The 11,713-nt window shown below is 39.4% G+C and overlaps 1 long non-coding RNA gene across 1 annotated transcript in view; it reads right to left on the reverse strand.

Annotated features, from left to right (window-relative positions):
- Positions 1-4,189: 4,189 nt before the first annotated feature.
- LOC112163436 overlaps positions 4,190-11,713 on the reverse strand; it is a 55,931-nt gene continuing 48,407 nt past the window's right edge. The window contains exon 3 of the long non-coding RNA XR_002922276.2: positions 4,190-4,889. This is a non-coding gene — a long non-coding RNA (uncharacterized LOC112163436). The remainder of the gene's footprint in view (positions 4,890-11,713) is intronic.

Here is an 11,713-nt window from a genome sequence, read left to right on the forward strand (position 1 = left end):
TCCTAACAAAAGCAGCAGCATCATTTCTCCCCCGTTTCCTCCTCCTCCGACGCGGTTCTGGTCCCTCCATTCATCTGATATCCACCTTTCCCTCTTTCTTCACCTTTCATTCTCTTACTTCCCCATCATTCCATCCACCCAAATTAAGAAATTAATGAGGGATAGGTTCTTTACCAACTGCCCCCGCAATGTTTACCACTGATGAAATTATAATGTAGGCTCTGCTGTATTATTTATAAGCCAATTAGGGGAAGTGTTACTTGATTTGATGGGTAGCCGACACACAGAGTACATTTAACTAATGGAGACCAAGAGAGTAAAGGGACGGAGGGGAGGGAGGACAGCTGAGGCGGACTGTTCCGTACGATGCTCTAGGATTACGTGGCTAATTGCCCTGCTTTATCTGTCTGTCACGGATAGCCATGCATATTTTAGCGTTCCCAAAGACTTTGATTGTTTGCACTCGTGTTGGGGCTGTAACAAATAGAGCAGAGGCCAGAGTGGAGTGTAGTTAAAAACTGGCAGCAGGGGAGGCCGAGAGGATGGAGGACGCGTGGGGGGGTAGGAGGAGGGGGGAGAGGCAGGGAGGTGGAAGGGGGAGGAAAACCATGCAAACTCACATGCCGTGACAGGTAGAGGAAGAGTTTTGACAAGAAGCAAAGGCGCGTCGTCGAGGTGGGAAAGTGTATCAGCATGAAAAAAAAGACCGTATATGGAGGGGCTGCAATTAGATGGCAGCACTAACTGGAATTCATTTCCCTTATTGTAGCCATCGACCTCTTCTGCGCACGGTTAAGATATTTGAAATCCTTTTTCTGTCTGTTTGCACGGCTCATTAGCAGCATGTTATGGCAGAGTTGTGACATCCAACACAAAAGTGTGCATGTGCACCAGCAGCCTGGAGCTGTAACCAAAACAAGAGGTAGACTCATGTAGGAGAGCGAAACAAATTGATTGGTTGGTTAAACTATTAATAGATCATCTCAAAAATAAAGTAGTTAGAGTGAAAAACAGAAGAGTGTGTGTCTGCTTCTCGGGTGTGTGTGAACAACATGATGCTGTTTATTCCAGTGTCAGGTTTAAGAGGTTTTTCCATCCACTGTCACCCATCACTTCCTGCAAGATCAGGTCAGACTTTAACTTTGTTTCTTCCTTTTGCAGCTACATTCAAATGAAATTACGTGACATAAAAAAAATGTATTTAAATCATAATAAATTATTACTTATTGTTTGATTTCTTCATTTTGTTTCAAACCACATGAGAGTTTCTGAAATTATGATAAATAACAGAAACAAACATTTTTTCTGGTTACTTTAACCAATTAGGTTGATTGTGGCAAACTTTTCCATAAACAAAAATATAAATTTTGATTGGAAAAAAAACACTTAAAATGAGCTAATAGTTCTGAACATCTTGTGTTTTAACAACCTGAACGCCCTCATAGTCCCAGGTTTGTTTTGTATGACGTCACTCAGATTTTGTGATTTGGAACTTCAATTCCACTCAAGCTGAGAAAGGCTCAATCCAAATTATTCCCTTCTAATACTAGCTGGCTGTCATCGAGCGGAAGTGACATCTGAATTCTGAGACACATTTTTTGCATTACTCTCCATTTGGAGAGGTATATGTAGGGTTAAAGAGATGTGAAGAATTCGGATTGGGCCAAAGATGAGGTTACAATTCTGGAATGTACCATTGTCGTGTATTTTGTAAGTGTGTCGTGAAGTATCTGTAAGGATGTATTTATAAAACATTGTGCATATTATACTGCTCCTTAGTTCTCCCCTACTTTATGGTGCTGAAGTAAGCGGGAATAATTATCAGTGTTCCATATATCCCTTTTATATGTTACACAAAAGAGCATTACTCATAATAAATAAAACTGGATTTTTAGAACACACAAATCAACTTTTTCTTTTTACAAAAAAAAAAAAAAAATACGGAAATTACATGACTTAGTTAAATACCAAACAGCACAAATTATTTTAAAGCATTCAATAAAGTCTTACCAATTAATGTACAAAAATATTTCTAATCAAAGAGAAGTCCCACAATCTGAGGGGTGACGGAACTTTTAAATTACTATTAATAAGAACTACCAAAAAAAAAAAAAAATGTGTGTGTCTGTGTCAGGAGTAAAATTATAGAATAGTCTAGGTCAGAGGTCTGCAACCTGTGGCTCTTTTACCTCTCCAAAGTGGCTCTTTGGCTAAAAATAAATAAATATATATTATTTCTATTTAGATCTGTTGGAAATCATACAAGTTGCTGTCAAATGTAGGCTAAAATATACTTTCACATGTTGAGAAAATGCTAGTTTTGTTTTATATTTCTGTTTTATGTATGCAAAAAAAAATCATATTAATTACTATAAAAATACATTGTAATGAACGCACAGCAGTATTAAAATAAGACTTTGCAGCTCCTACTAGGTTTTGATCAGTAGCAAACAAGCACAAATGGCTCTTTTACTGTTACAGGTTGTAGACCGTTGGTCTTGGTAATGAACACAAGCAATGTCAAAACATCTTCAAAAAGAATGGTTTGGTCACAGTGGGTATGGAATTTAAGGACAATGTATGCAATCTTTGTGTGAAAGTATGAGGTTTGCAACAGTGTTAAGAATGGTGGTGATACTGAAAATGTTGATTTATTTATCATTATCTCTGACGGCATGCTGAGATATGAAAATGTGTTGTTAAACCAGGTGAAAAAGTAAAAGGGGCGGGCTTTAATAAGCTCGGCTTCTGCCAACATGCCCAAATTTTGTTATAAATGTTCTCGTTATTTTGTTAATCTTATGTTGTGAATATGTTTTTTTCCTTATTTTTCAATTGTTTCCTTGTTGAATTGTTATTGGCATGTTGGAAAAATAAAACCACAAAAGAGTTATTTAAAACGTAAGTTACAAGAGGTTTAAGCGATGTTGTATGGTGCCCTGACATACCGGTTCCTTCTGACTGGACGCAAATGCTGCACACGCACAGGTGAACGCCTAACATTCCTGATTTCTAACAACCATGTTACGCACAAGGAGCTAGTACTAGCACTAAGAGGCTCCAAAGGGTTTGGGAGGGTTGAGAAAATGAAAAATCCACGCAACGGATTTGAGTCTCACTAACCCAGGCGTAAAATCTGTGCATTCCGGAGGTAGTGTTGAGCAAACAAGACGTCTTCAGGTCAACAAGGGTGTAAAAAAACTACATAGTTTATCATCTATGCCCACCTCAGTCATCAATTTCTCTAACTCTTTGTCCTTAGCAGTCTTACTCTGCTGGGTTTTGTTATTGGACCTTTTGTTTGGGGTTGGACCTTGGTAGTCTTAGTTTTCAGGCTTTGTTTATTTGTTTTCTTTAGGTAGTTTTGGTTAGGGGGAGCTGCTGACTCCGGTCTACATGGTTGGGTCAGCAGTCTCCATGACTTATTTTACCATGGAGAGATAACAGAGCCACATGTGGATCTGGAGCTGCAGGTTACAGACCCTTGCTCTAACCCAGCCCTTACTTTATCTGACGTGTTGTATATGTGGTCACAAAGACCTGTCGCTTGCAGCATGCCCATAGAAAAAAACATGCATGAACATTTTTGCTCAATCTTGATATTTCCTGTGTGCCTCATACAAGCAGGTTTTCCTATTTTTCACTCACTGACAGCCGGGATCCACCTGTAAGTTCACTGGTGACCAAGACCTTCAGACTTCACGAAAATCAGTCAATGCTGTGATTTCTACCAAATAACGTTCAATAATGTCTGTTAGAGTGATGTAGATCGTCCTCGTGAATGTAGTCCTCCTCAGATGCGACCCCCCACAATGCAGGCTCAGGCTGGCCCCATTCTGTAGGAAGTTGCTGAAACTCCTGGATTGAAGCTCTGACTGATGAGCTTTTTGAAAGTTGATCAGACACTTATGCAAAAAGGAGAAACTGGAGCGAAGGCATCCTTAATTATCTGATGGGGGGTACCTTATCTGAACGGTTTCTTTTTCTCTTCTCTTTTATCCTACTGGATCACATGGCATAATTTTGCATAACAAAAGGAGCTACCTGGCCGGCGCTCCGAATCCTGATCCAGACAGTCCAGGTCCTGGTCTGAGAGGGATTCGCTGCTTGTATAGAACATAAGGCGGCGGATTCTGAAGAACCCTGTTTAATGGCATTTTCCAGACTTAGCATATTGGAACATTTATGCTTTTTTTTTTTTTGCCCTGCAATAAGTGCGTAATTAATTCACGATTAAAAGTATTAGCACAGGCTTTGTATGGTGATTTATTTAAAAGCTGGTACTACTGCTGGCTCCGTTTCCTCCTCTAGGAAATGGGTAATAAGATCTGATGCCAGGTCTTCTTTAGCATCCCTCTCCACACACACACAGACACACACCTCACACAATAGCGTCTCTTTATTAGAAGGCCACACGTAGGCAGAAGCGGCCTGTCACCACCGGCGTCATCGTCACCGTGTTAACTTATTCATCCCTGTTAAAGCCCATGTAACAGGAGAGCTGTTAATTAATATAGCTGTCGGGTAAATGGTTGCTGCCGGACCATCGCCACCATCCATCAGTAACATTAGCTCATGATTGTTTTGCTGCCAGGCCTCGGGCTTAATTAAGATAATGCTATGCAAACGAGGACTCTTGCCATTAGCCTCATCACTGAGGGGCTGTTTATGGCATAATTGGGGCACTCCGAAGAACAATTACGGCGCTGTCTCCTCCCCACCTATGAGATCAGCCGTCATCTGCGAGGATGACAGAGCAGGCCACAGTCCCCACTCCGGGGCGACGGATCCTGACTGCACGCTGACCAGGGAGGTGCAGGTACAACAGCTGGGGAAGGCAGGGATGACAGCTGCAGCCGAAACTGCAGGGCTGTTGGCAGTCTGCTGATCTGTAAATAAAGAGAGAAAACATGTTCAAGTCAAGTTCAGAACCCCATCATGTGTTTGGATTGTGTTATTATAAAAAGTAGATGACTTTGATTGCTCTGATCTGATCCAAATCCCGGCTGTCTTTTAATTCAAATTATTTTCTTTTAATCCAAAAACCTGTCATTTTCTAAGACGTTTGTGCAGAACGAGGAGTTCATTAAAAATTCACCTTGAAGTTGGCGCATCGTAAGCCTGCCCCCACTTCTCATCATCCCATATGCTCTCCCACTAGCTTACAGCCCCTCACACCTCTAGCCTTACATTAGCGCTGCAGCAAAAATGGTGTGCAATCTTGGAGCTGTTCATACGGTTCTGAGCCAGATACCAGCTCAGACGAGAAAAAAAAATAAATAAAATGGAGCGAAGCAGGGAGCTTGCAGCTTCTACGTCACATCTAAAAGCTTTTTTGAACTCCATTTTCTCCTCTGCTTCTGATTCACAACCGTTTGAACAAAGAAATACTCAAAAACGATATTTTAAGCCTTTTTTTTATGTCATTAGTTAAATGCCACAAGAGCATGTCAAAAATACAGAAAACACAATTTTCCTTAAAGTGGGTCTTTATAAAGAAAGCAAAAATCAAAACGGGAGCAAATGTATCTAAGATGAAGGATCTGGGTAACCGTCAGCATTTTTTCAAATCAGAACAAGATGAAGAAATTTGCAGAAATTTCTAATCCCATCACTTTCAGTTGTCTCTGTTTTCTACTCATTCTGTTAAAGTGGTAATAATGCCAGCAATCAATTTAACTGTATTTATTTTTGTTTGTTATTTTATTTTTTATTCTTTTAGAGTTGTTCTACTTTTTACAGCCTTGTCTCAGGTATTCTGTGCTGGCACTTCAACTTCCTCCTTGATTTCTTTAAAATATTCCCCTTTTAATTTTTTGTATTCCTTAAAATAGTTTAATGACTGCAGACTTTCCACTGCTAATATATTTCGCCAAACTCAATTCTTACTTTTTATGAAGGAGTTTTGAATTCCCTTCAGCTGACAGGTGTGTCGTTGGCTCCATGTTTTCTGTCAATCAGGAGGAACAGCTCATAAAAGACTGCAGAGTCGCTTTTAACTGTGGACTCATTTACATATTTAGTTCTATTCAGGTATTTGTTAGAAATGCAAATTACAGGAGAGTCAAGAAATTTGCTTCTGACTAAATTAATTGTTCTTTTAGACAAACAGACAAAAACCCTGCTGATTACAAATGTAGGTTTCTATTATACAAAAATGAATGAAGAAGTAAGATTTTCTAATATATATATATATATATATATATATATATATATATATATATGGATTTTTAAAGTAAAAGCTGCTCTGGACTTCTTTAGCTTTGACATTTGCTTCAGTTTTTCTAGAAAACTTTATGCTTGAGCATCCAACCACAGATTTATTTTTTTTTATTTGCGATTAACCATCACTAAAAATAAATACAGACTTTATAAAGTATCTTGCCAAACACACAATAACACAAACTCACAAAGAAAACTCTAAATAAATAATAATAATTAATAACTAAAAACAGTTTGGCTGGTTAGAGAAGCCAATAAACTAACCTTCCTTTGAACCGCTTAAGTATCTGGAGCATCACACTTGTGGGGTCGATTGAAGACTCATAAAACGGTCAGAAAAAGAGAAGTTTCATGTAAAACTTGACAATCTATTGTTGTTCTTGGAAATTGAGGCTATTCCATGTGAAAGTTTGACAAAAAAAAATGAAGATTTCCTTCAACAGTGTGTACTACTCTCTTTAGAGAACAGCACAAACAGGCCCTAAACCTGAGTAGAAGTAGAAAAGAAGTGGGAGCCCCCGCTGCACATCTAAGCAAGAAGATAACAACATTAGGCTCTCCAGTTTAGGAAATAGATATCTCACTGGTAGCTTCATTAAATATTACTCTCAAAATGTCATAGCTGCCCTACCATTAACTATAAAATTGCGCAAATTGGATTTGGAATAATACATTTTCTTAATGGAAACACCACAATATAAAAAAATATCTGTAAATATATAATACTTTTACGCCTGGAGAAGGGGTTTTTGAGGCGTATCGAAATGGAAGTATTTCACAAGGGAAACATTTCTTTGGTAGGAACTGGCTGCCTTGGGCACTGCTCAGCAGGCGCCACAAGAGGTCTCACAGCATCACACAGCTCATTAAAACCCGCGTGTCGTGCGGAATTATTGCCTCCCTAAATACCACTGAACAGACTTCTCACACACATCTGTGTGTCTAACTCATTGGCACTGTTAATGGTCATGAGTGCTGTAATGTCATCCAAATGCTCCCTTTTTATGAATCAATTTAAAACAATATTTGTTGTAATCCATCACGGTGGTTTTGAATGATTAATCACGTGAGTTGGTTTGTGTTTAGGGTCAAAGGGACTTTGAAAAAGGGAAGGCTATCACTACATTTTGCAGCACTTAATTGAAACCATTTTCATCCTAAAACAGGACGATGACCCAAAGCACACCTCCAGACGGTGCTAGAACTATTTATTTTCTATCTGTGACCAGCACAGTCACCAGATTTAAACCCTATTGAGCTGTTGGAGCAGCTTGACCGCATGGAGGAAAAGAAATGCCCATCCAGTCAGTCCAAACTTGTGGGAGGGGCTTCTACAACTGGGGTAACATTACCCCAAAAAACTAACTGCTGGAATTCCTGGAAATAGAGGATTCTTTGACCAAAGCAAAGTCGGACGGGTAGGCCACCGCTCACTGGAGTTTGGTGGTTCGCCACGCCGGGTTGGACACCACACCCCGAACTGTGGATCGCCGCTTGCCGGGATCTGTTTTCTAGCCACACTGGGCTTGGTGCTCGCTGCTCGGCGAGTAGTAGGCCGTTTGGATGATTCTTAGCCACTGGTTATCCCTGCTGTTGTTTGCCAGAGTTTGTTGGTTAGCCACGCCAGGCTAGAGGAAGCAATTCTCAGGTTTGGTTGACGGTCAATGTACCATCTGGTAAATTAAAAATACAGTCTTCAACGTTTAGAGTTGTTTTTTTAATTGAAAGTTCACAGGATCGCCTTTTTCTAATTTACTGCTTGGAGCTCATCATGGCATGACTGATCCTGCCGCCATCTTAACTGGAACTCCTAGTTAAGATGGCAGATAATCAGACACTAAGTTTAAAGTAAAGCAAATATTCCAAACAAATATTGGTGTTTATCCATGTGAATGTCTTGACTATATTTTGTATTCATTGTTGCCACAATGTGGTGTGACTGGAGTGGCCTGGTTAACATAATATATATTAAAATTCAGTTTTTATTCACAGCAAACCCAGTAGCTGCACAGCTCACACAAGCTCCTTCCCTCTGCCTCTGAGCTTCTTCCCTTTTATAGGTCTCAGCTAATTGGCTGGCCACGCCCAGGAAGGAAGTCACCTGAACCAAACAACAGACAGAAAACAGACAAAAGACAGAAGTGTACATTTAAAGTCCTGTAAACAAAACAGATATAAATAAACAAACAACTCAAATCATTACAAATTACAAAAAAAAGGAAACAATTTTTAACCCGTCTCACTTCCTGTGCCCCACCCTTAAACAGGAAGTCACTGCCTTGGCCACCATTTTGTGGAGGTGAGACATCACAAAATCAATAAACAACTTTAAACATGTGGAGTCTGCTTTGTTCCTACATGACATTTCTAAAAGTGCCGAGCTTAAGTGAAAAGTAGATGCTACTTTGTCACAACTGTAAAAAAAAATTAAAAAAAAATAAAACAAGATGATGTACTTTTCTCAGACTTTTTCCACCCACCACAAGTTTCGGTTAGATACCAGGTGAAACTGTATGACCAAACTGAGGATTCTAACTAGAAATCTGAACAAAAAGTTTCCTCTAACATAACCGGCCAGCCTTCCAAACTACAAAAAATTCCAAACTAAAATTCCAGGAGTCTCCAGTTAGCTAACTCATATTCCTACAGCTTCCCTCACATGTTATTGATCTGCAGGTAGTTTTTCTTCAGCTAGAGAAACAAAAGCTTCCCTTCTCCAATACTGACGTCCCTCTCATCTGTTGTCTTCAGACCTCCACTTTGCCCCCCCTCACACACAAACACCATAAGCTGGCTCCAGCTCCAGCACCAGCTATAATGATTCCTCTGACACACATTGGGGCGCATCATTCCACAGCACAGCACAGCTTCCCAGCTCAAGGCCCCGAAACCTCCCTCACACCTCGCTGGCATGGTGCTGTCTGCTGGTGTGTGTGTGTTCGCGGCTGAGCGGGGAGAGCAGCTCCTTGGGAATTTTAAGAGTCAAGCCCCCCTAAATCTTCTTGTTTCAACTTGAGAAAATCAATAGGATAAATATCCTGTTTGCCCCTCTTGTCTTCAGCCGCCCACCTCCAGCTCGCTCTGGTTACTGGAGCGGAGAATCTCGCTCTCACCTCGGGCTATGTTTAAAATAATCCCTGGTTTTTGAGCTCTGAATGGTCGAGGATCTCAGGTGCAGCCTTTTTATTTAACAGTGAACAAGAGGAAAAATCATGTTAACATATGCCATCAGAGAGCACCACTGGCTAAGTCCTCAGATCGACCTGCTTGCTGTGTGATTAGACTAGTGAAGCTGAGCCAGGCCCAGACGCAGATCGAAGTGGAGATGCTCTCAATATGGATGTGAGCGGCGCCCGCCGCCGACACGTCCAGCTGCTCCTATTGATTCTTTTCGTCCTCAATTATATAATAGAAGCTCTGTTCTGGATTTAAACCTAAATCACTTAGTTTGGCGAGCGACCATGTCCCATAAATCAGGAGAGCATTTTGACTCTTTGGAGAAGGGAGTCTTATTGACTGGTTTCTGCAGAAATTCACAGATCTACAGTACAAACGTGCGACACACAAGTGCATGTGTGTTGGATTCGTTGTGTGTTCCAGGTGAGTGGACTAAAGGCGAGGAAGCACTGGCACAAAACTTTCAGTGGGCATTTCAACACAGCACGACTCACAAATCTGTTTGGAAAAGCCCTTGGATTAGTTCTCCCAGTACACACTTGACTCTTCTAATTGGAAAACATTTTTAGCCATCCGATCCATTGGCAGCTTTGCTGAAATATATCCATAAGTCTTTTATCCTCCAAGGACAGGAAAAGACAGGTTAGCAGCATCATCGTGGATGAACACACCACCAGACAGACTGTTTTTGGACATTTTATCTCAGTCCAGCACTCGTTTGAAGCCCCAATCCATTGAAAATTGTGTTTTTAATGTGTAATATGAGGACATATGTAAGGAAAATTAAGTGTTAAAGTACATTTCTGAGTATTCTTGGGGGCAGAGAGAAAAATGCAGTTCGAAAAATGTTACGTTGGAAATACTAAAATTCCTGTTACACTCCATTCTGATGCATCCAGATCCATGTATGTCTTTGTTTTCCTCTTCTAAGTGAGCATCTGGTTCAAAGCTGTATCTGGATAGCGCCAATATTTTGCCTTTCAAGTTTGATTAAAAAACACTTGTTGTTAAAGACAGAAAATTATACCACTGATTTGGTATTGTCCAGTCAAAAAAAATATATTTAAAAACAAATTTATTTCCCGTGGATTAAATACAAAAAAATATAAGCACACGGTAGTCTATATAACAAAAACATCTAACAAATAATATAATTTAACAGTATTAAAAATCAACAATAGTCAAAAAAAAAGAAAAACATGTAGAACTTTAAATAAAGACATGGAACAAAAAGCAGTACTTATCCAAAATATTTCATCAATGAAGAAAAGGACGATTATTAAATGTAGGTCATTGTTCATAAATTTAAATACTTCTTATTTTTTGGTGAAATTAGGCCCTCAATTGGTAAAACAAATTCCAGATCCAAAGACATCAAGTAAACATGATTAACAGAAATAAAATGGAATTGTTTTTTAGTCCAGTAAATGCAAATAAAATAATAAAAACAGTTCGACAAATTAAGGGAAACTGTCTACTAATGTTAACGACCTTGATATGACTTTGGTAAAAACAGGAATAGATAAGATCTTGAAGCTACGAGAATACATTTGTAACTTATTATTCCAAACAAGTTTATTTACAGATCAAATCAAAATGTCAAAAGTTTTACTTTTGTTCAAAACTTGAAACAAACATTATTTTACAATAGAGGCCAGTTTCTCTGTTGCAACAGTTCTATAAAATTTTGGAAAAACTCTTAGAAACTAGAATGGAGGATTTATTTACTACTGTGGTACTATGTGATGTCTCCACACGTGGACGTCAGGTCGTGAAAGGTTAAGGTGAAATATTATCACCAGGTTTGATCCATGAAGCTTCTTGCTTCTCTGTGATTGATCTCAAGTCCAAATAAAGAAAAAAAAAATCAAATTTCTCACAGTGGATGAAGGACTGTAGTATGGCTGCACGATATTAAAAAAACTTGCAATGTGCGATATTAGTGATGGATACTGCACTGACGATAAGACTTGTGATACATGACTATGTAGCAAAGCAGCTAATACATCATTTCCATTTCACTCCACCAGTTTATATAAATAAACTTAAGAAAACTTAAATTATACTCTAAATTATCCACGTCTACACAGGAGGCGAGTATCGAACATAAAAGAGGTCCATGCGATTGGTCAAATTTGAAAAGGGCTCTATTTAATTTGCTAAAAACATCAAGCTGCCAAAGGATTGTTTTTGCAAGTGTAAACATTTAAAGCAGGTTTCTCAAACTCAGTTTAGCTTGGGGCCACTGAAGGCAGAGTCGGGCTGAGGCTGGGCCGTATGGGCGTCAGAATCGCAGAGTGAGCTCCGCCTTTTT

The sequence above is a fragment of the Oryzias melastigma genome, linkage group LG12 (assembly GCF_002922805.2).
Source record: "Oryzias melastigma strain HK-1 linkage group LG12, ASM292280v2, whole genome shotgun sequence".
Lineage (NCBI taxonomy): Eukaryota > Metazoa > Chordata > Actinopteri > Beloniformes > Adrianichthyidae > Oryzias > Oryzias melastigma.